Here is a 21,013-nt window from a genome sequence, read left to right on the forward strand (position 1 = left end):
GCTTCATAAAAGTTATGCAGGAGTGTCTTAAAGTGTAAGGAGGGGAGCCTTGAGTCTAAAAGGGTTGGGAAGTCCATTATCCTGTGAAAAGTTTCATGATTTCAAAAGATGTTGCTATTCTGGATCCAGGTGAAGCTAAATTCTTCACAAAAATAGGAACTTTCAAAATTTCCCCCCCATAAACTAATAACTCACTAATTCTGCTGGTAACCTGTGATGACAAAGACCAAAAGTTCATTTCCAGTCCCGCTGATTCAGTGGTATTGGCTAAATGTGACTAGGGTTGAGGAAGCACGCAGTCTTCTGAACTCAAAGTAGCATCTAGTTCACATTCACAGAAGCAGGAGGGTGGTGAGTATACAAACATTTCTGCTTTTCCAAGAAAAAAAAAAAGCACCCATTTGGATTACAATGAGATATGTCAAAAATTCTCATTCAGAATGGGAACAAGAGCTTTTCTGAGGAATTTGCCATGGACTAGAAATAGTAATCAGCTTTAACTACAGAGCTAGTGGATACAGAGGGAAAGATATCTGCCTGATTCTGACCAGGTTTCCATCCTGGACCTGAAAAAACTCTCCACAAGATTTCATTGGAACCGATACATTGCTGCAAAAAGTGTGTTGTTTATAAATTGCACTTTCTGACTAAAAAAAAAAGTTATGTTGAAAATATGTTTATGCCCTACCCATCAATCTGAAGCACTCTAACTTGAAAGGTTGTGTGCAGGGGCAGATCCAGGGTTTACCAAAGGTGGCACTCTGCTTCTCAATGTAGGAGGATGGGTGAGGCATGGTTGAGGCCTTCGGGCTGGCAGGAGGCACCAGGGAGCCAGGCAAGAAATAAGTCCATTAAAAGAGTGGAGGCAGGGAGGGGAACCTGCCTGCTGCCACTGTCCCTGGCTGACTCAGGGTGGCAGTGGAGGGAGAGCCAGAGTTGCACCTGGCCCACTGCAGGCAGGGGCTGTGGGAAGCAGTTGTGCAGGGAACTTGGCTTACATGGGGACAGGAGCAGGAGCACACATTCCTCTTTCCAGTGCTTGCTCCCTGCCCACTCATTCCCCTGCAGCAGATGTTTGTGATATCATACCTACATCAGCTGGGAATGCCAGGAAAAGGTGGGGGAGGGAAGGGGGTTCCTTCTTCCAGTGTCTGCTCCCAGCCAGTGGGGACAGCTGCGGGGAGGGGATGGCAGGGAGCAGGTGAGGGCAATGGTTACATAAAAATATTTTTTAGGGAGAAAATTAGCCATTGTAACCAGTTTTCCCTCTCCATCTGTCTTGTTAGACTCTGGTGTCCCAGCAGACTCCCTGCCAACTCTTTTGAACTTCTGAGGTCTGCCATGCCAATGGAGTTGGCAGAAGCAGAAATCCACACCTGTACACATGAATAATCCCTTTACATTCAATGAGTGATTATTTGTTAGGTCAAGGCCTTGTCCAAAACCCATAGACATCAACAAATTAACTCCCACTGATTTCATAGGGTTTCCAGTTGAGACCTTAGAACAGGGGTGGAAAAATACAGCCTGCAGGCTCTATCCAGCCTGCCAATTGATCCTATCCAGCCTGCTGGCCTCCATCGGAGCCTAAGGAGGGAGGGCTGCACCCTGCACCACTCCACTCTGCCACAGCCAGGGCTGGGCTAGGCTGTGTAGTGCTGCATGTAGACTGATTTGCCCCCCTCCCATCTATCCAGCCCCCCCCCCTCAATTTCCTGTTGGTGATATGGCTGTGCAGTCCTGTTACCACAGCTGCCAGCAGCTGGGCCCACATAGGAGGGAGTGTGATGCAGCACATCACATGAGCTGCTGCTGCCATGGCACCAATAATTTATGCTGGCATGGGGGTCAGCTTTGGACTGGAACACCTGCCCCCAACTTTCCCAGCACAGCATGGTGGCAGCAGCTCATTGTAGCAGGCAGGCGAGCAAAACAGCTATTCAGTACACTGCATTGCACCATGTCCCATGTGGGCGTGGCTGCTGGCGGCCATGGTACCAGGACTGCTCATCACCAACAGGAAGCCAGGTGGAGGTGGGAATGAATGTGTGGGAAGGGGGAGTAGAAGAGTCCGTGAGTTGTGTCGCCCAGCCTGGCCACAGCTCTGGCAGAGCAGAGTGGCATGGGGCACAGCCCTCCCTCAGGCTCTCGGCAGCTACTGGCAGGCTGGATGGGATCACTGGCCCTCCTCCTCAGCCCTCAACACCTTACCAAAACTCCTCAAGCCCAAATAATTGCCCATCCTTGTCTTAGAAGGTATGGTTCTGTGGACAGTGACTGTTTCCATATGTTTTCAGAATGTGACTATGATCCTGTTCATGGCCTTTGGTTGCTATATACAATATACACTATGCTTTCTGGGACAAACTCAGCTTTGAGTCACAGTAAGTAGGTAGGGTGAAATGTCACTGGATTGAGTTAAACTTAGCTGAACTGGCATGGTAAAGATTCCCCAGCATGGAAGAGTGCTGAGATAATAAACGACTACTAGAGAAGTTCCCATGCCACCCTCCTTATCAAACCTCGTAGGAACTTGAGCCAGTAGTGATTCCTAATGATGGCTTCTCTAGGCTGTCACCCACATAGCACAAAGGTAGAATAGCTGTTGGCTATGTAGGACTATGTCCCCAGTGAAGGATCTGACCTCGGGCATACTTCTAGACAGCTTCAGTGTATTCAATCTTCAGGGCTATTCATAGATTAAAGATGTATGCCCAGGTTAAGGATGCATGGATACTTTTTATGGCTGCCCACTACACTGTGAGAGGGGAGGGGAGAGGGAAAACAACACCTTTGGCTGCTCAATTGTTTGCTTTCTTTATGGGATGTAGAAGCCCCAGAGTAAGTGTTGTGGGTTGATTAGCTCCAGTAAGCCTAAAGCCTAGCAAAAAATGGCTCCTCTATCCTACCCAGTAACTTGGGGAAGTCTGAGCTGGGGGGTGGGGGATAAATGGCAAAACCTAAGAATCAACAAGTAGTTACAGCTCTCTGCTTCTCAGCCCCTGCTGGCAATCTGAATCTTGGTCTTATTTGTGCCAGCTGTTAACAGTTCTCTGTAGTCCATAAGTCAATCAAATGCAGCATGCTTGAGGAATTCCCCCTTCTTGTCCTCCTACTTCTCTCCACTCTTGACATTCCCCCTACTTTGGGAGCCAGTAGGAGGAAAGTGCAAGAGTTAGCTGTGCTGGCTTTATGCCAGCTAGGGAGTGTCTCACACCAGTCAGATCCCTATAACATGGGACTTGGAGGCATTTTTCACTCATGCAGCACAGAGGAGATAGAGCAAGACAAAGAACCTGCCCCTTAATGACATTACTTGTGGCCCCTTTCTTAATATGCTCAGCCTCGTGGTTCAAAGGTGCACAACACTAATATAGTTGAAGTCACACACTTAGTGTATATCTATAAATAGGTATATATGTAAACAGTGTGACACCATCATATATGCACACCTCCTGTACAATAATTCTAAGTTCATGCAGCTGCAGGAATTCTTCCTGATTTCTTAAAGGAAACCCTTCATCATGGGGCCCGTTTAGCTCTAAAGTTGCATTTACTGAATCTAATTCCTATTCAGTCCTCAGGGGAGAAGATCATTGCACAGATGCTTATATCCCGCACTGCAACAACTCAGAACCCATGTATCTTGCTGGCAGCCCTGCAGATAAAGAACATGACTACAGCACAAACTAATCTGTAGCTGAATCCTCTTCACAGCAGCAGCATCCAATGAGGAGATGAACACGTTGCAAAGGGAGCCCTCACTGCACTAACTTGAAATCAATCTGGTCACATTTCTTATACAGACGGTGCTGCATTGCAGACATAGCCCATATTGTCTGCATACAATGATTCCAGACTTCTTATCCGCTGCCGTTGTGTGCTTGCTTCAATGCTATCATTCATTTTAGGACATTTGCAGTTCCTCCTCACAGCTCACTCCTGTGGCTCCGCTTTGAAATGGCTGTACTAGGGGATTAAAGTGTAAAGACAATCTGTGTTTAACAAGATGTAACTGCCTAAGAAAAATAAAGGATCACAAGGTTCTCCACAAAATTATATTGACTTTTACTGACATCTAGTGGGGGAAGAGCAAGACTGCAGGGATAGCCCACGTTAATGAATTCCTTCAAGTCTAGTGCTGTAAAAACAGTTTTTATTTATAGGAGTAAATCTCGAATAGAGGAGCTCTAGCCAAAGTTGATCTACTGCATCTGCATCTTTTGAAATTCCCTGAACATATTGCAGGGCTATTTTAAACAGTGCTAGTAGCTATACTGTGCTGTCCCATAGATATAGAACAATTAACATTACAGTGAATTAATAAGTATAGAAGGCCCTAGGGGGTATGTGTGGGTGGGCGGGGATGGAGTACCACCACACACCATCCCACACTGCCATGCAGGCGCTGCCTGCCCAGCTGGACACGCAGGGTGGGGAAGACTGCACGCAGTGGCTGCTGCCGCTTAGCATTCAGCCACGTACCCAACCCCCACAACCCATGTCCAGCTGTGTACCAACCCTCCCCCCCTCCTGCTTTGCATCCAGCTGCTGAGGGTACGTTGATCCAAAAAGATTGAAAACCCCTGGTACATAGCAATGAAAAGAATCTGAGTAATTAATATATGAATACAGCCTATTAAAGCAAAGCCTTAAATATCAGCACATGAAAGCGACAGGATTATTGCTGAGGTTTTTCTTGACCTCAAACTACTGCTTAGGGACAAATAATTTAACCTGTTATTGAAAAGTCTGATTTGCAGTACTTAGTTATACCAGGAATTTACATTGTAGTTTCTATCCCACATGCATATTTCTCACAATGACAATTATTTTTCTCAAGTACCCCAACAATGAAGGTTCTAGAAGTGCTGAGAGACTTATTGTTTATTGGCCCTACTTAGGAAACTTCCTTCTGGTCTTAACAGTGAGATGTTAATGGTTGCTGAGTTTTCGGTTTTAGCTGTGTTGGTCTAAGGACACAGGCAAGCAAGGGTCTTTGGTTAGAAGTGATATCTTTTATTAGACCGAGTAGTTGGAAAAAAGTTCTTGGCAAGCTTTCAGGCGCAGTCATCCTTCGTCAGGTATAGGGACTTTCTGCTGGTCTGAGACTCCAAGGGATGTCTGATGAAGGGTGACTGTGCCCGAAAGCTTGCTACGAACTTTTTTCCAACTACTTGGTCTAATAAAAGACATCACATCTAACCAAAGAACCTTGCCTGAGATGTTAACAAGAATTCCTCTCCTTGGTTTTACTAACTGGCAAGATAAATGCCCCACTAAGGTGCTCAACATTCATTTTTGTATATGCATACTAATATACACTAATCAACTCTAGAAGCAGGTTGCTCAGGTTAGCTAAAACCAACGTAAAAAAAAGCAGTTAAAGATAGGTGTAAGGGACTGGATTGCAGTCAGCTTGGTCTAACGGTTAGCCCACTGAGGGAAGACAGGGGCCAGGGGCTCAGTCTGGGTTTGGGAGCTGAATTACCACATCTGGAGGGAAATCCAAGGGCAGAGTCCCAAAAAAGGCCAGGCCAGCAGCTAGGAATCAGAGCTTGTCAGCTAGACACTCAAGGCAGTTGTGGCTGCCTAGGCCATTAACCTATCCTGGGCTGTCTGGTGTGGGTCTCTAACAACAGGACAAGATGAGGAGAGGAGACAAAGTCGGAAAGGAAAAAGATCTATTTAGAACAGGATGTCAAAAGAAGCAGCCTGTGAGCCAAATCAGCCTGTAGTGCCCTATGATCTGGCCTCTGATGTTGCCTGCAGCTCTTGGACTGGCCCCACATGTTGCATGCAGCATGCACTGGGCTGTGCTACATGCAGTCCACAGAGTTGATCTGGTGCATGCTGTCTGCAGCATGCAGGGCTGGACTGGGGCTGGGCCTGGTATGCAGGGCCCAGGCCAGGGCGCAGCACACAGGTCTGGGACGTGTATTGCATGTGGTGCCCACGTTAGACTACCCTATGTGCTGGAACTGGGACTGGTCTATATTGGGCACACAGACAGCCCTGGGTGCTGCATGCAGAGTGTGGCGCCAGGGAGTCAGCATGAACATTGCACGCAGCACAGTGCATGGAGCAGTATGTGTACTACCTCCTTTGTATGGGGCTGGTCCATGGGACAGCTGGCCTGCAGACTGCCCCTCATCCAGAAAGCCCATAGACCTTTAATTGGGATATAATTACAATTTATTAAGAATCAAGTACTTGCTAGTGGAGCATCAACTCCATTTTAGTAGCCCGTGTAACAGGCACACTTACTAAATTATTCAAATATATTAATTAAACTTTAAAGCCATTTCCTTGGATCTGTACTTTCACCCTGTAGAATGGAGTTTAGCCTGCGCTGAAATTATGTCCCTGACTCCAGTAACTCCGTTTCTTCTTCATCAGGCTCCTTCAGGAAGCCTGAGTGAGCTTGGACCCCTGTTGGAGATTTACCCTCTTAGGAGCCCTGTAGCTAGCAGATATTGGTAGCAACACAGGACAGTTCAAAACAGCAAATTGGAATGCAGCATTTAGGGATACTGTAAAACAGAAAAGGAAAGCACAGATTTATGTCTCTCATTAACGTACCAGCTTTTCCTTATTTCATTTCTTGACCTGTGAACTGCCCACTTGTAGCAAGTCTTTGTTGTTCACTGTAAGGGAGAAGAGAAGGCGGCGGGCCCCAAGGAACCCCACCTAGACGCCCCCGAGAATACCCCACGCGCCCAGGCTCAAAGAGCATGGTGGGAACTTACCCTTTGCAGGGACACAGCAGGAGGGAGCGTCGGAGAAGCCCGGAGCAGGATAAAAGGGGCACTGGAGCCGGCCCAGGAGGGGGCGGATCCGGAAGGAGCAGGCAGAGGAGTCGACACTGGCGGGAGCACTCTCCGGCGGATCCGAGCCGCTTGGAGGCGCGGCCGGACTTTCTGGGGTAAGCGGGGCCCCCCAGCGGGGCTCGGGACCGAGGGCATCGGGCCCAACAAGGCCGAAGAAGGCTAAAGGCCGCGGGGAGTGGCCAGGACCCTGTACGGGCCGGAAACGTAGGGGATGGCAATGGGGCGGACGCCAGGACACAGGAGTCGCCGGTATACGTGTTTGTTTTTTTTACTTTCCCTTTGGGTGATACGGGTGGAGCAGCCCGTTCCAGAGTAAAAAGGGGGAATTCCCCACCCTTCGGCAGATGGGGGAGCACCGGGGTCGGTGGTTGAGAATTGAAGCCGGCGGCACACCCCAGGTGCCCTCGGCCGTGGTTTTTTTTGTTGGCTGCACCTTATTTTCCTTTTTGCTATCCTGGAACATCATAAACGAATGACCGATCCGGTTGGACGGTTGCACCCGGTGGATCGGGCGAGGGTGTAGGGGTGGAGGAGCCCTCATCGACCTGGGACCCCAGAGTGAAGGAGTCTCATTTCTGGACTGTATGTGCCGGACCAACTGAATCTATCTGAATCATCATCAAAGTCGTGGTAGGTGAGACAGGCGTGTATGAACATCCACCCAGCGGTAAGTCACTCCTTTAACCTCCAGTGGGTGGTCTTGAGACGGGGAGGCGGTACATACTACGGCTAAAGATTCACTCCTCTACATCCACCTGTTCAAAATTTACTCACACAGGGTACCGATACATGTGCTCCGATGCCTTCTGATTAGAACGCATTGGCGCAGACTCAGTTCCTTGAGTCCGCTTCTAATCAGAATGCTCCAATGTGCTGCAGTGTTTCATGTATTCTATGTCCCGCATTTCAAAATGGCAGCGGGGGTGCTTTAACTAAAGCTTATTGAACTTGTCGAGCGGTTTGCTGTGCCAGGAATGGCCGGGGGGTGGGGGGCAGGGTGTGTGTGGGGGTGAGGGAATGGAGTCTCTTTGCCAGGCAGACCTGGCCTGGCACCCACCAAGACCTATACCCACAAGTTTGGTGGGGGTGGGTGTTGTTCAGCCAAACAGAGGGTCCATTCTCGCCTTCTCATCCCCCACCCCCAGCTGCTGTTGTGGGGGTGGGGCAAAGGAGAGGGGCCTGCTTGACTGGGCTCATCTAGACTTGACATTCTCCAGCAGCTTCCTGGGAGGTATGTGAGAGTGGCCCCAGCCTACTGGCTTCAGCCACAACAGGCAGACTCTAAGCCCTTTGCGCCCCCCACCTCAAACAGCACACATGTATTGGGTCCAGACCTAATTTAGAGCACTTTGAGTAAATCATTATACTTAGACTGCTTCTGCCTCGGGCTGTTTGAATGTTTGTACTTAGCCTCTATTTTCAGTTTCAGATCAGGGGACAGGTTGTGATCAGACAAACAATTTCCTCATCCCAAAGTTTCCCCTGGTCATCAGCTGTTAAAATGTAATGGTCCAGTTTTTCATATTCCAGTGTATCCCCAAGGTAGCTCTAGTCACACACTGACAGCTCTTTATAGTACATTCATATCAATTCCAACATGTCTACGTGCCCTGTGCCCAGGCAAGTCATTGATTTCTTTTCAGAGATGGAAATAAATATTTCCTTCATCTGCAATAGGTAACAAAGCAAAAGCAAAGGGGAGGAGAAGAAACTGAGACAGGTTTTCATCAGAGTAATTTCATCAAAGCAAGACAGAAATTTCCACATTCTCTATGCAGCAGTTGAGGGAAATTGGGATCAATGAGCTAGCAGGAGCAAAGAGCATGTCCCTGAGCTTATCAGATGGCCCTTCAACCATCATAAACAGGATGAAGCGCAGCCATGCATTATTCAGTTTTGTAATTCATCAACCCTTATTGTTATTGTTATTATTTAGATTTATATTCTGCCCTATCCAGACAGGCTCAGAGCAGTGTATAATAAATGGCAAACACCCTACAGATAAGAATCAACAGAATGTGTACTTTACTAATATTTTATTTATTCTCTCTCAGACATTGGCTGAATGGGTCACAGCTAGAGGAAATTTTCTCACCTGGGCTAGGGAAAGAAGTTACCTGTAAACCTGTTTAAGTGATCAGAAACTGGTTTAAACCTGTAACAGAATAGAAATTCACTGCAGTTTCAAAGTGACTGAAACTCGTTTAAGATAAACCTGGTTGAATGTAGTTATCAGACTAAACTGATTTAGATCAAATCAGTTTATGAATCTTCTGTCCCAGACCCCTTCCTGGTTCAAGTTAAATCAGAGTCCCCCAACATGCTTTTCAGCCCTGGGCTGGGCTGGGCTGTCTGTTCCGGAGAGCAGGGCTGGCTCCACCCGTCTGCTCCCTAGCTGGAGCAGTAAGGGCTGGCTCAGTGGCCTCACTGGCTGGCTCACTGCCCCCCACCTCATGGCAAACCCCTGCTGGGGCCTGAGGCCAGGGAGGGGGGTTAAAAGTCCCTTCCTCCAAGTACAGAGCTGCCCTGCCCTGCTTACTTAGTGCTGGCTGTGACTGTGGACTACAAATCCCAGAGGCACCTGGAAGCAGGAAGAAGAAATGATGAGCAACCCTGCAGAGTCCTGCTTATGTGATTCTGGACTCCAAATCCCAGAGACCTCGGGGTCAGTCTAGATGTAAGAACCTGTTCTGGCTCCTTGAGTGAGGATGGTTATTCATCTGTCACCAGAATGTTTGAGTGCTTCATTCAGTTGCATCAAACCCTCATGGACTTTATTTTCTTTTGTCACTGCCTCACCATCCTCTGGATCCCACTTTCCAGAAGGGGATCAGAAATCTGGTGACAGCATTTGCCGGAGTTCACTAAGCCTAAATATCCTCTTCTTTTCACATATAGAGGGTAAGGTGTAATTGAGACCTCACACTAAGCATAATATCTCAAGTTTTTCTATAGAAAAGCAGCAATAGATATGATTTATCTGCCAATTAATGTTCAGTTAGCTGAACAACGGTGTGGCCACTGCATGCAACCAAGCAAGTAACAAGAACTTTAGATCAGCTTACAACTTTCAAGTGACCCCATCAGGGGACATCACTGGGATAAAATTTATGCAGGGGAAGTTATATTGCAAGAGGTCAAGTGCATAGTGTGGCATGTTTTCACATGCGAAGGTGCATTGTGGGGCTTCCAGGAAGCAGAATGGGGAGAAACTCTGCTGAGGTTGTTTCAGAATGGTACAGTAATGAATGACATTACAGGACACTACCAGAGTCTAGAGAGGCATTAGGCCTAGTGGTTAGAGCCAAGAGTGTTTCCCGTGTCTGTAACCAGGGAGCGAGCCAAAGTCAGACCCCTTCCAGTCGCCTGTGGCCAAAGGGGCTACCAGAAGCAAATGTCTGGAAGTGGGCTGAAATCAGACCAGGTTTCTGAAGTTCAGGGACTGGGTATACAGGCAGGAATGCAGGTGCAGGCACTACGGAAGTCATGTGGACAAAAGCTACTCACAGACTGAAGCCAGTTTGCTGCGCAGTAGGGGCCAGGTATTACAAGAGCTCCTTAAAAGCAGCCCTAGAAGCAATCAGCAGGCTGAGACTCAGCTGGGCCTGCCTCAGGAGGTGAGGGTAGAGTATTTCTGAACTTGTTGCCTGGCTGCAATGCAGAGGCCTTACAGATACCACCCCAAGCCATGCAGTTGGGACCAGAATCAGTCAGCGTCTCTTGTGTGTCACACCATTATTATGTGGAGTCAGACACGGGTATGTCAGATCAAAACCTGGCTCTGTCTCACTTGTAAACAACACAGGTTTCCTATGTTCTGCTTTTTACAGGGAAATGGGGCAAAAGAAAAAAGCTAATTTCTTTTATGCAAATATTAGGAATACATGTTGTAGGATTGCTAATTTAAGGAAACACTATGATATAATTGAAGCGAGAGGGGCTTAGTTAATCTAAGATAACAACTGGGGGCACAGTTCTGGATACTTCACTCACTCCCCTACAATGGCTCAGCCATTATAAAAAGCCTGTAAAGTTGATTTAAGTGCCCAATGGAGGCATGGAAATTGAAGACATCGTCTTACCTTTGTAGCCCTTTGCAGTCCATGGCACAGAGCTGTCCTGTGGGGTAGAAGAAGGCACTCAGTGCTCCGGATGTTTTGAGGTTCAGAGCTCCCATTAAGTTAGAGTAGCCTCTTGAATTGCTCTGACTTCCTATGAGGATGAATTGGTTTCCAGACTAGCTCAAATTCCCAGGGGGATAGAAGTACAGGAATATAATATTTACAGCAAGAGTAAGCAGCAGTTAGGGGAGAGTAAGTGGTAATACAGGAACAGAGGATCAGCAGACAGAAATGGCATGAATATTATAACAGATACAACACACACTACTGGGAAATGAAAAGGAAAGAAGTTACAGGGATGTGTAGAGATACAAGACATAGATGTTGTATCTCTGCACTAGGTGAGACGGTAGATCAATATTTATATTTTTCACATATGTAGGCAAAAAGACCTATGCAGTAGTCAGCATGCATTCAAACTTCTTCTGTACAATAGCAATGGGATAGTGACACAAAGCAAACATACTTGTAAAGGGAATATAGGGCTGCTTTCTTATCTGATACTATAAACTGGAGGCTATTTCGCCATTTGAGGGAGAAGCAAAGTAAGAATATCTATCTGTTGGCCATAGGAAGCTTGAAATTTCAGAGGTTCAGATCATGTTTTAAATGCTTGTTCAAAGCAGACTTTTACCTGTTGACGATTCTGCAAGGACAATGCAGGATGCTTATTAGATATATTAAATAGATATGATGAAAGATCACAGTTTACACAGGACTGCATGGCTAAATTAAATCATCATAGCCAGGGTGCTGGTCTTCATTTTTTATCTCTGTGTTCAAGCTGCTCAGAATTATGTTGTGTCCAGAGCATCCATCTTTCAGTGAAGATGTGGCTCTATGAGGAGGTCTAAAGGAAGGTACTTTCTTTGTACTTCGTTTCATCTGTACATCTAGTGAAGCCCTCTAACTTAACAGAATATTTAATAGAACAGGACATGTAAGACTCAGCAATGATCTTCTGTATATGCCTTTCTCTCCTAGAGGGTAGGGAACTTGAAGCAGTGCAGTTTGGACCCATGATTCAGAAGTGGCTTCCAATTTTGGGTGCTCAAATTACATCAGCTTTTCAAGTGTTGAGCACCTAGCACTTTAACTGATTTTAATGGGGTCAGTGAATACTCAGCATCTCTGAAAACGAAGCCTGAGGTATCTGAATTTGTACAATCAAATATAGCTGTGCCTGTGTTCAGATATATTTGAAGCCGATGGCCTTGATATTAAGTCTGAAGAGAGCAAGACAGACTCGTTTTGGCTCTGGATTCTCCTGTTGCAATAGGATCCTGCTGGCTATACTTAACACAATATATGGTTGTATGTTCCTTTTTTTCCTCTTTTAGATGGGATCTGTACAAGCTTTAAGAAGTTAGTCAAATACAATGCTGACCAAATGTCTGAGCTGTAGTAAGAGCTAACCCAGTATCCCAGGCCATGCTTAAGTGAATGTTATAATAAATCTTGGTGTAGCACAAGACGCAGACCACAGAGGTTATATTCTTCCCTGATTTGTCCCTTGTGTGGACATGTTAAAATGTAGCTGTCAAGCCCTACCATTTTGAACTTATAGGCCGTGTCCAGATGAGCTTGGTTGTGCAGTATGTGGTTCTACAGACTGGCACTGCAGACTTGTCACATACCGCACATTCAGGTGTTCTCCACATTGCAAGGGAGCAGCGCAGGGGTTTTTTTTTGACCCCTGGGTAGCCAAGGATCAAAAAAACCTACAGGGAAAAAAAAAGGCAGAATGGCATACATGGTGGCAGCATGCACTGCTCAAAGCTGGAGCCTGGCGGGCTGGAGCCACCCTCCACCACTGGCCAGCACTATGTGGATGGATCGCCGCTGCTGCAGCCTAGGAGGCCCAGGGCTGATGGGGCCAGCCTAGTGCTGGCCCGAGCCTCCCCTACCCCATCTAGGGTAACTTGCTGCATTCCAGAGCATGAATGGAACAGTCATTCCCCAGGGACAACTAGTGGCAGCACAAGGTACACTGATGCTAGTTGTCCCCAGGAAACCAAACATCTAAGTGCATCTGGATGCAGCTATAGAGTCTTTGTGCTTGTTTTGCACATAAATGCAATATGCAAGGCAGTAGAGAAGTTTTTAGTATTTTTCTTATAGGAATGTATTCCAGTATGATTCTAACCACAGGCTGATATTGTCTGATATTTATGTTAGTGGTGGAAGATTAAAGTCAGATAGTCCAAGAGATTATTTGTTATGGATCACCCTACACAATGCTTTTCAGAGGTAGCACACTATGTTAGATATGCTGTTGCTAGGCAAAGAGTAAGAAGCAGCATAGAATGTGGTGCATACTGCAGTGAAGTAAAAGGTATGAACATACATCCCTTTACTAGCTCTAATCATACAAGTGTTCAGCTTGTACTGCTTTTTCATGTGCTGCTTATCTAGGGTGACCATAATAATTTGAGGAAAATCTGGGATCAAGTAAGAATATCTGGCCAGGGTGTGCACATGCGCACACACACGCACACACACGCGCACACACACACGCCCCTGACTTCATGGCTTCCAGGAGTGGGGCCAGGCAGGACAGCTTGACTCTCACACACATGTACACACAGCTCTAACCCCATGGCTCCCCGTGCCTACCCCACCCCAACCCAACTGCACAAGCAACTCTGCTCATAGCCCACTGGGGACTGGACTAGGGAGCAGCCTGTTGGCTGGGATCCCTGGAGAAAATTGAAGCAGAAGTCCGGGATTGGCGTGAACCTGCTTGCACAGGCCTGATTCCTGATTTAAGAGTTGCACATACAAGTGGGTTACTTTCAGTCCAGGACTTTCGCTTCAATTTGTCCAGTGGCTGGGACACTGAGACTGCCTCTGAAATTTGGGACTCTCCTGGTCAGTGCGGGACATATGGTCACCCTACAGTTATCCCACAACTGAACACCCACAGATCTGACATTTCCATTGTCTGAGTTTATCCATGCAGAGAGGCTTTTTTTACCATTTGGGCTACAAAGATCTAAAGACAATGTTTACTTATAAAGCCAAGGTTTTTTTTAATGGCTTCATAGAAAACAGGAAATAATTGCAAGTTTTGTACTCCCTTAATTAGGTCTACTAGCTATCCCAAATGGTGTGGGAGAGTGACAGAGTAGACTATTCCAAAGGATAGAGTTTAGCATGTAGAGTTGATCAGTCTTGAGGAAGATGTACATGTTGCCCTCCCATTATAGCACAGCAGCTAGAAGCTCCAACAGGCTATCCACAATCCCTGGGATCCCTTGTTTAAGTCACTACCCTGCACCTTCCCCCCCAGCTTAAAAACCATGATTTATCTCAAAGAGCATGAAACATGTATAAGCTGAATCTTTTCCAAGGCTACTGAAAATAAACAGGGAAAGATTCAAATTCAGTGAGACCCACATTACGTGGTGTGAGAGAATCCTGTGGATTCCTATGTCTCAGACCCTGCCCTCAAAGGTATGTCAGCTGAGCTGCTAGTGTGAAATCTGTGCTGTTCGGCTGGTAATGCTGGATGCATAGAAAGTGATAAGGAACAATGCAAGCAGATTCAAAAGGGATTTGGATCGTTTAGTTGATGAGCCAGCAGATGGCAAATGCTGCTCAGTGTAGAAAATGAAAAGTAATTAATTTTGGAACAAAGAGCAAATGTAGGGAATGTGTGCTACACACCGCATGTTCTGAGCAGAGAAAGAATTGGGGAGGTTATCATGGAAATCATAGAAACAATCACATCAGTCCACAGCTGCAATAAAAAAAGACAAACAAGATACTAGAGTGATGGACTAGTGAGTTATAATGCAGTGCAAAATTGGTAGTACTAGTCCTCTGAAAGACAATTTTTAGGCCCCTCTTGGCCCCCTCTTGGGGGGGGTGGAGGGGGGCACCATCTTTAGAAGGTTACATTTGGAGAAAGTATATTTGGAGAAGGGCAAGTAAAGTGGTTTCAGTTCTGATGAAATGTTAAGTGGGTTCTTCTTAGGGGTAAAAAAAAAAAAAAGAGAGACACACAAAGGTTTTCAGGTGATGGTAATCCTCAGGACCATCAACAGACATTGTTGGTTAACAGGAAAGGAGCGTTGCGTATTGAACACAAGTAGGCTAATTCACAAACAGGGCAGGTAACATATGACTTGATGGGGTTAAGTAAGGGATCAATATAGCCCAGAGAAAATAGAGCCAGAGACAATAGTGAAAGCAAACTTACACATGAAGTTGAATGATTTCAGCAGCAGGAGGACAATGAAAGGAATACGGAAAAATAGCAGTGGTTTGGGGAAAAAGAAGACACTTGTATTTCAGCTTCAGCAGGTTTTTGTTGTTGTTTGTGCTGGCTCTTAGTTGACCTAATTCTCTCTAAAGAGCCCTTGGCTTATGGGGTACAAAGGACAAAGCTTGGTCAGAGGGGAAGAAAACCAGAGGAAATTAAGTGGATACCCTTCAACCTTAAAAAGCTGGTTGAGGGTTGTGTCCTCCTTGAGTAGAGCAGCTACTGTCTCAGCTAAGTTAGAACAGAGAAGAAGGTTGATCACAAGGGGAGCACAAAGAGGCAGGCTACTGAGCTGCTGCTAATGAAAAAATCGCAGGAGAACAATGGGGATCCACTTGAGACTGGAGCCAGGAGGAGCAAGATGTATGAAGTGAGGGAAAACTATGGCAATTGGCCACCAGGAAGTGCTGTGCAATGGGGACAGAGAGCCTGGCTGGTAGCAGGGAGGGCTTTGGGAAAATACCCATCACCTGTCTTCAGGATGCAGGCAGGCGTAGAGGCAAGAGAAGTGTTTAGAGCAGTGATTCCCAAAGAGTGTGCTGTGGTACCCTAGTGTGTCGTGAGAGCAACGGAAGTGTGCCAAGAGATTCCCGTGCAAGGATGTAAATGATCTCCTATCTTGTCCTGCACCCTGCCCAAGCTAATCCAGCAGCACCAGCTCTAGGGACCTCCACAACTGTTGCTGCCTTCTCCTGCCCTTCTCCATCCCACAGGCAGCCCCTGTGCTGGCTCCCTCCATGCTCCCAGAAGCACAGAAAGAGCCATCCTTTGCAGCTAGGCTCATCCCTTCCACTCATCCCATACTCCTGGGGCCAGCAGGACAGGCAGCAGAGGTGGTCACCAACATGTGAGACCCTGTAGGAACAGCCTCAGCAGTGGGGACTGCATTTGCCCCAGGGGTGCAGGCCAGGGGGCAGGAGGGGGCAGACAGGGGAAGAGGAGGGCACACCAGCTATTTCAGTGATTCTCAACTATTTTAGCCCCAAGGCCCACCTCTGTATCATTTCTGAATATAGCTCTATCTCAGTCATTTTCAACTGGAGTTCAATTGGAATTCAGAAAAGTTATGGGGTTATTTTTTTGACTATACAGCTCTGCACCAATTTCCTCTGGCAGGGGAATGGAATGTGTTTTATGTTATATACATAGCTCTGTGTGTGTGTGTGTGTGTGTGTGTATGTGTGTGTGCATGTATGCTTGCACATGTAACCTTTTCAGGTGTAAGAGTGAAGCCACCATATGAGTAAAGAGTGTGTTGCCATCTGTAATCCAGAAAAAAGCGTGCTCAAAGCATCAAAAGTTTGGGAAACACTAATTTAGAGAAAGCTGCAATTGGCAAGCTGCTCTTGCCCTTATTGGTGGGAGATCACCTCCCAAAGCTGAGCTGAGTGCACACTAGCAAGCTTTAGTGCTGCTGATCACCACCAGTGCAGCTCCAGGAGTTGTAGCTACCCTGGGTAAATGAAGAAACATGGGGATAAAAATGTTATGCAATATTATAGTACAGCTTCTGTCACTGATTGTGTAGGCAAGAAAATAAAATTGCCATACTAAATCAATCTGGTCCAGTATCCTGACTTCAGTGGAGATCAGCCGCTTCAGAGGAAGGTGCCAGAAAACCATGGTGGCTAGAGTAGGCTAATTCTCTTCAATGATTATCTAATCCTAATCCTTAATAGGTAGATATTGTTTTAAGATCTGCCACATGAGGCCTTATCTTTCTTCTAAAACACTCTTTAGCACTGACTGTTATCAATGTATATTCTTGTTGTCCATCATGTAACTAATCAGCTGCTTTCTGCAACCTGTGTAGTTCTTGGCTTTGGTGTCTTCGCGTGGCAATGAGTTCCAAGTTCTTCTTTACAGGTTGTGTGAAAAAGCATTTCCTTTCTTTGGTTTTGCATCTTCTGTCTTTTAATTACACTGAATGCCCCTTGTTCTTGAGTTATGTGGCAGGGAGAACAAGAGTGATCAACAGCCTTGTCTAGAGTATAGCATTCATTACTTGATATACTTTTATCATGTTGCTGCCTTTTCTGCCTCCTAAAATGAGGCAACCCCATTTTTTTAGTCTCTCTCCACAGCGATATTCCCATTCATTGGTCTCTCTTGTAAACCTTTTCTACACTTCCTCTGGGTGCACAGGATTGTTTCTGAGTTGGGGTGACCAGTTCTATATACAGCATTTCGGATGAGGCCAGACCATTGATCATTTAACATTCTCTGTATTATTCACAATCTCATTAATTACTCAGCCAAACATCTTGTTAGCTTTTTTGACTGCAGCTACATTCTGAGCAGATGTCTTCATTGATCTGTTGACAGTGATGTTCAGGCTGTCAGTGCTGAGCTCATCATCTCATACCTTAATTACTGCAGCATCCGCTTCCCTGTCATCCCTGATGCCCATGTTGCCTCACTCTTTTGCTACAGATCTTGCTACTAAGGAAGATGTCAATTATTATATCATCCCCTCCCTGAATCCCTCTGCTGTCTTTTTCTTCTGTACTACGTCAAGTACAATGGAGAGCCTGCACTACAGCCACTTGGCACACACCTCACCCTCCACTCTCCAGTGTTTAGCACCTCCTGCTCTCCTGCCCACAGCACCAAAAATGCTAGTTAAGCTTCTGCATGTACCTGCCACTCACCCTGGCTGGTGATACAGGAATGTAACATGAACAGAACCAATTTCTGGTCAGGATGTGCAAAAACAGTACAAATATATGTTGCAAAAATTATGTGAATAGGGGCCTCCCAGTTTGCAAAGCCTCCTTATTAATGTCCTCATGCAGATTATTCCTTTTAGAAAGACAGATATCCCAGGTGGGATTTGAGGATGGGCTACATAACTGGCACAGGGGCAGGGAACCCAGAAGTATGTGTACTGTGGCTCCAGCAAGTTTTCTCGTCCACAAGCCCTTTCTGTGTCATTATTGAGATTAGGTTTTGAGACTGCAGAAAATGTCTGCTGGCTATAAAGTTTCAAGTGAGTAATATTGTCATCTGGCAATACGCCCCCCCCCCCACCAAACCCTTACCTTATTCTTGATGAATGTCCCTTTATGGAAGTAGAACAGGGAGAGTTAAAAAAATTGCCTGTGAATCTGAATGTTCATGTCATTGTTCATACCTTTAACATTACTGGATTTTGTACTGCAGTCTCCTTAAAGCTAAGTTGCTGAATTAAGGAGCACGGTAAAGTCAAGCCTGTCTAGGCCAGTGGTTGTCAACCTTTTTTCATTTGTGGACCTCCCTGGAAATTTCAAATGGAGGTGTGGACCCCTTTGAATTGTATTCACATACTTTTGATTGATCATAGTTATCTTTTACGGACCCCTTAGACATAGTCTGCGGACCCCTAGGGGTCTGTGGACCGCAGGTTGAAAATCATGGATCTATACCATGGCAGCAGGACACTGAAGTAGTCTGGTGGCACTGCACTGGGGCCCTCCCTCTGTGGCTGCTCTCAAGTCCAGCCCTCAACAGCAGATACAGTGGAACGAATCCCTTGGAGCAGCCTCAGCAGCAATACTGCTGGATTTGAAGCATGTCAGTGGGAGCAGATGGACAGGGTCTGGAATGGGGATTTGAAGCATGTCAGTGGGAGCAGATGGACAGGGTCTGGAATGGGGCTGGTGTACTAAACTAACTGGAAATAGGCTCACCACAGAAAAGGATTAGGAACTGCTGGACTAGCAGGTAGGCAGAGGCATAATGTGAGAAGAAAGCACCTGAGCAGCCCTCTCCCACCGTTCCCCCATGGGGCAGCATGCTGCAGTAGCAGCAAGCAGTGACACAGGCAATGTATCATGGCAGCAGAGGAGCTCACTGCTGCTGGGGGAACTTTCACCCATTATTTTGTTGCTGAAGCCCAGGTCAGGATGGCAAAAAATTGCTGATTTCAGAAGCAAAAAATGCAGTCAATTGTCCCCTAAGTAGCTGCAAATTGCACTGCTGCTCCACAAAACTGTGATTCCCAGAACACTTTGCACTGCATAACTCACATTGCTTACACCATTGCAATGTGCAGCTGGGAAGTGCAAGCCTAGTGTGGAATAGGAGGGTGAATCACCCTTCACTCAGCCTTCTAGCACCCTCCCCTTAGACAGCACTCAAGCCTTGTGCCCCATTTGCCTAGCCCACGGTACGCTACCACAGCTTGATCTCATAAATTACTTGGAATTAAAGTACCTAATGCCACACCTGTGATCGCCCTGAAAGAGAGAGAGAGCGAGAAGGAAGGAAAGAGAAACCCTCTGCTTAGATGCCACTTACCCTTAGACTAGAAACATCCCTGATTGAATTTTCCAAGATAGCTACAGTTCTCCTTCGCATGGCCAGAAATGTTTTAATCTGCATGACTTGGCATCTGTCTTCTGCCCAAGGCCATTCAGGATCCAGGAATTAGCAACTTCTCTGCTTGGCCCAAGTCATTCACATTCAATGTTCATTGGCTAAAAGTAAAGAAACAATCTGGGAAATAGAGCCTGGAAATCAGGACTCCCATGTGCCAGTTGAACATCTTAATCACTAAACTACAGCACCTTGTTGTACTGGCTTTTTCAGGCCCTATGGATCTTGCATTATACAGTGGCACCTCCACTGTGGGACTCATGTCCAAATTCCGTTTGATTCAGAAATTCTGTATTGGATCTGAGAAAACATCCCTAGTGAAAATATCATTGACGCTGGGAAGGTCCTGTGAAAAGTTTCAGTGTCAATGGATCAGCATGTTCTGATGCCAGAAAGCAAGTGTATATTTGAAATAAAAAGCCTAACCAGCTCTTCTACTACTGTTATGCCATAACATTTATGTTCCTTTGTGTGCAGACTGTAAAATATAAAAAGGACATATTGATGAGTCACGTAAGTGTAATATATAAAACATGTTGCTCATATGGCATGCATATGGTACATAAGAGCCTCTGTCTTCTAACAGATCCCTTACCTAGCAATTGCCTCTCTGTACAGCCCCACTACCCTGATTTTCTTGCTTCTGGGACTAGCTCCTCCCTTCTATTTTTTTTGCTAGTTCTCTCTACCTTTCCTCATCATATATTTTTCCTGCTTGAACATTTTCTTACAAGAGGCTTCTAGCTGGCATGCAGCGTAATCTTCTCAGAAGCAAGCAACCTCAACCTCCGCGTAGCTACTTACCAGCCAGAAATGCACAAGTGGCAGCTACCACTTCCAAAATGGTCCCATTAAGTAGCAGCATCTGCTTGGTTCTCTTGAATTTGAAGGGCCAGGCATGCTGGGAACACATTTTCTATAAAGGGGTCATTTTACAATAGAAAAAGACAGCCAGGATCTGAGAAAACCCTGCACATTACTAGTGAAAAGGTTATGGTAATCTCCAGCTCCTGACTTCTGTAGGAGCCCCTTATGTCTTCAAAGCTAGGGATGATAGCTTTCTCCTCCTTACCAGCAAACTTTAAGTGGGGGTGGGGTTCATTAGTAGTAGCCCACGTTCTTCTAAATCTAAATGAAAGACAATTTTATAAGAACTTTAACTTAGTTATTTGTTTTCCCTCCTCTTTGCCCTAAAACAAACCAAGAGTCAGTTCCCTTTATGTCTTTTCCTTAGGGAAATCACTTAAATTCACTCTCAAGTGCCTTGCTAGAGTGGCCCACTTGAAAATGCCTTTGTTGATGCTGGAATTTCACATGATTTTGTTAGAAATGGAATATTGTTAGAAATGTGCAGCTTGCATCTTGCACCTGATAAGAAAGAAATACTGCCCAAGGCTCCTTTCTCCCCCTCACCCGCCTTAGCCTTTCTCATGCTGATT

The sequence above is a fragment of the Crocodylus porosus genome, unplaced genomic scaffold (assembly GCF_001723895.1).
Source record: "Crocodylus porosus isolate Cpor-Errol unplaced genomic scaffold, CroPor_comp1, whole genome shotgun sequence".
Taxonomy (NCBI): Eukaryota; Metazoa; Chordata; order Crocodylia; family Crocodylidae; genus Crocodylus; species Crocodylus porosus.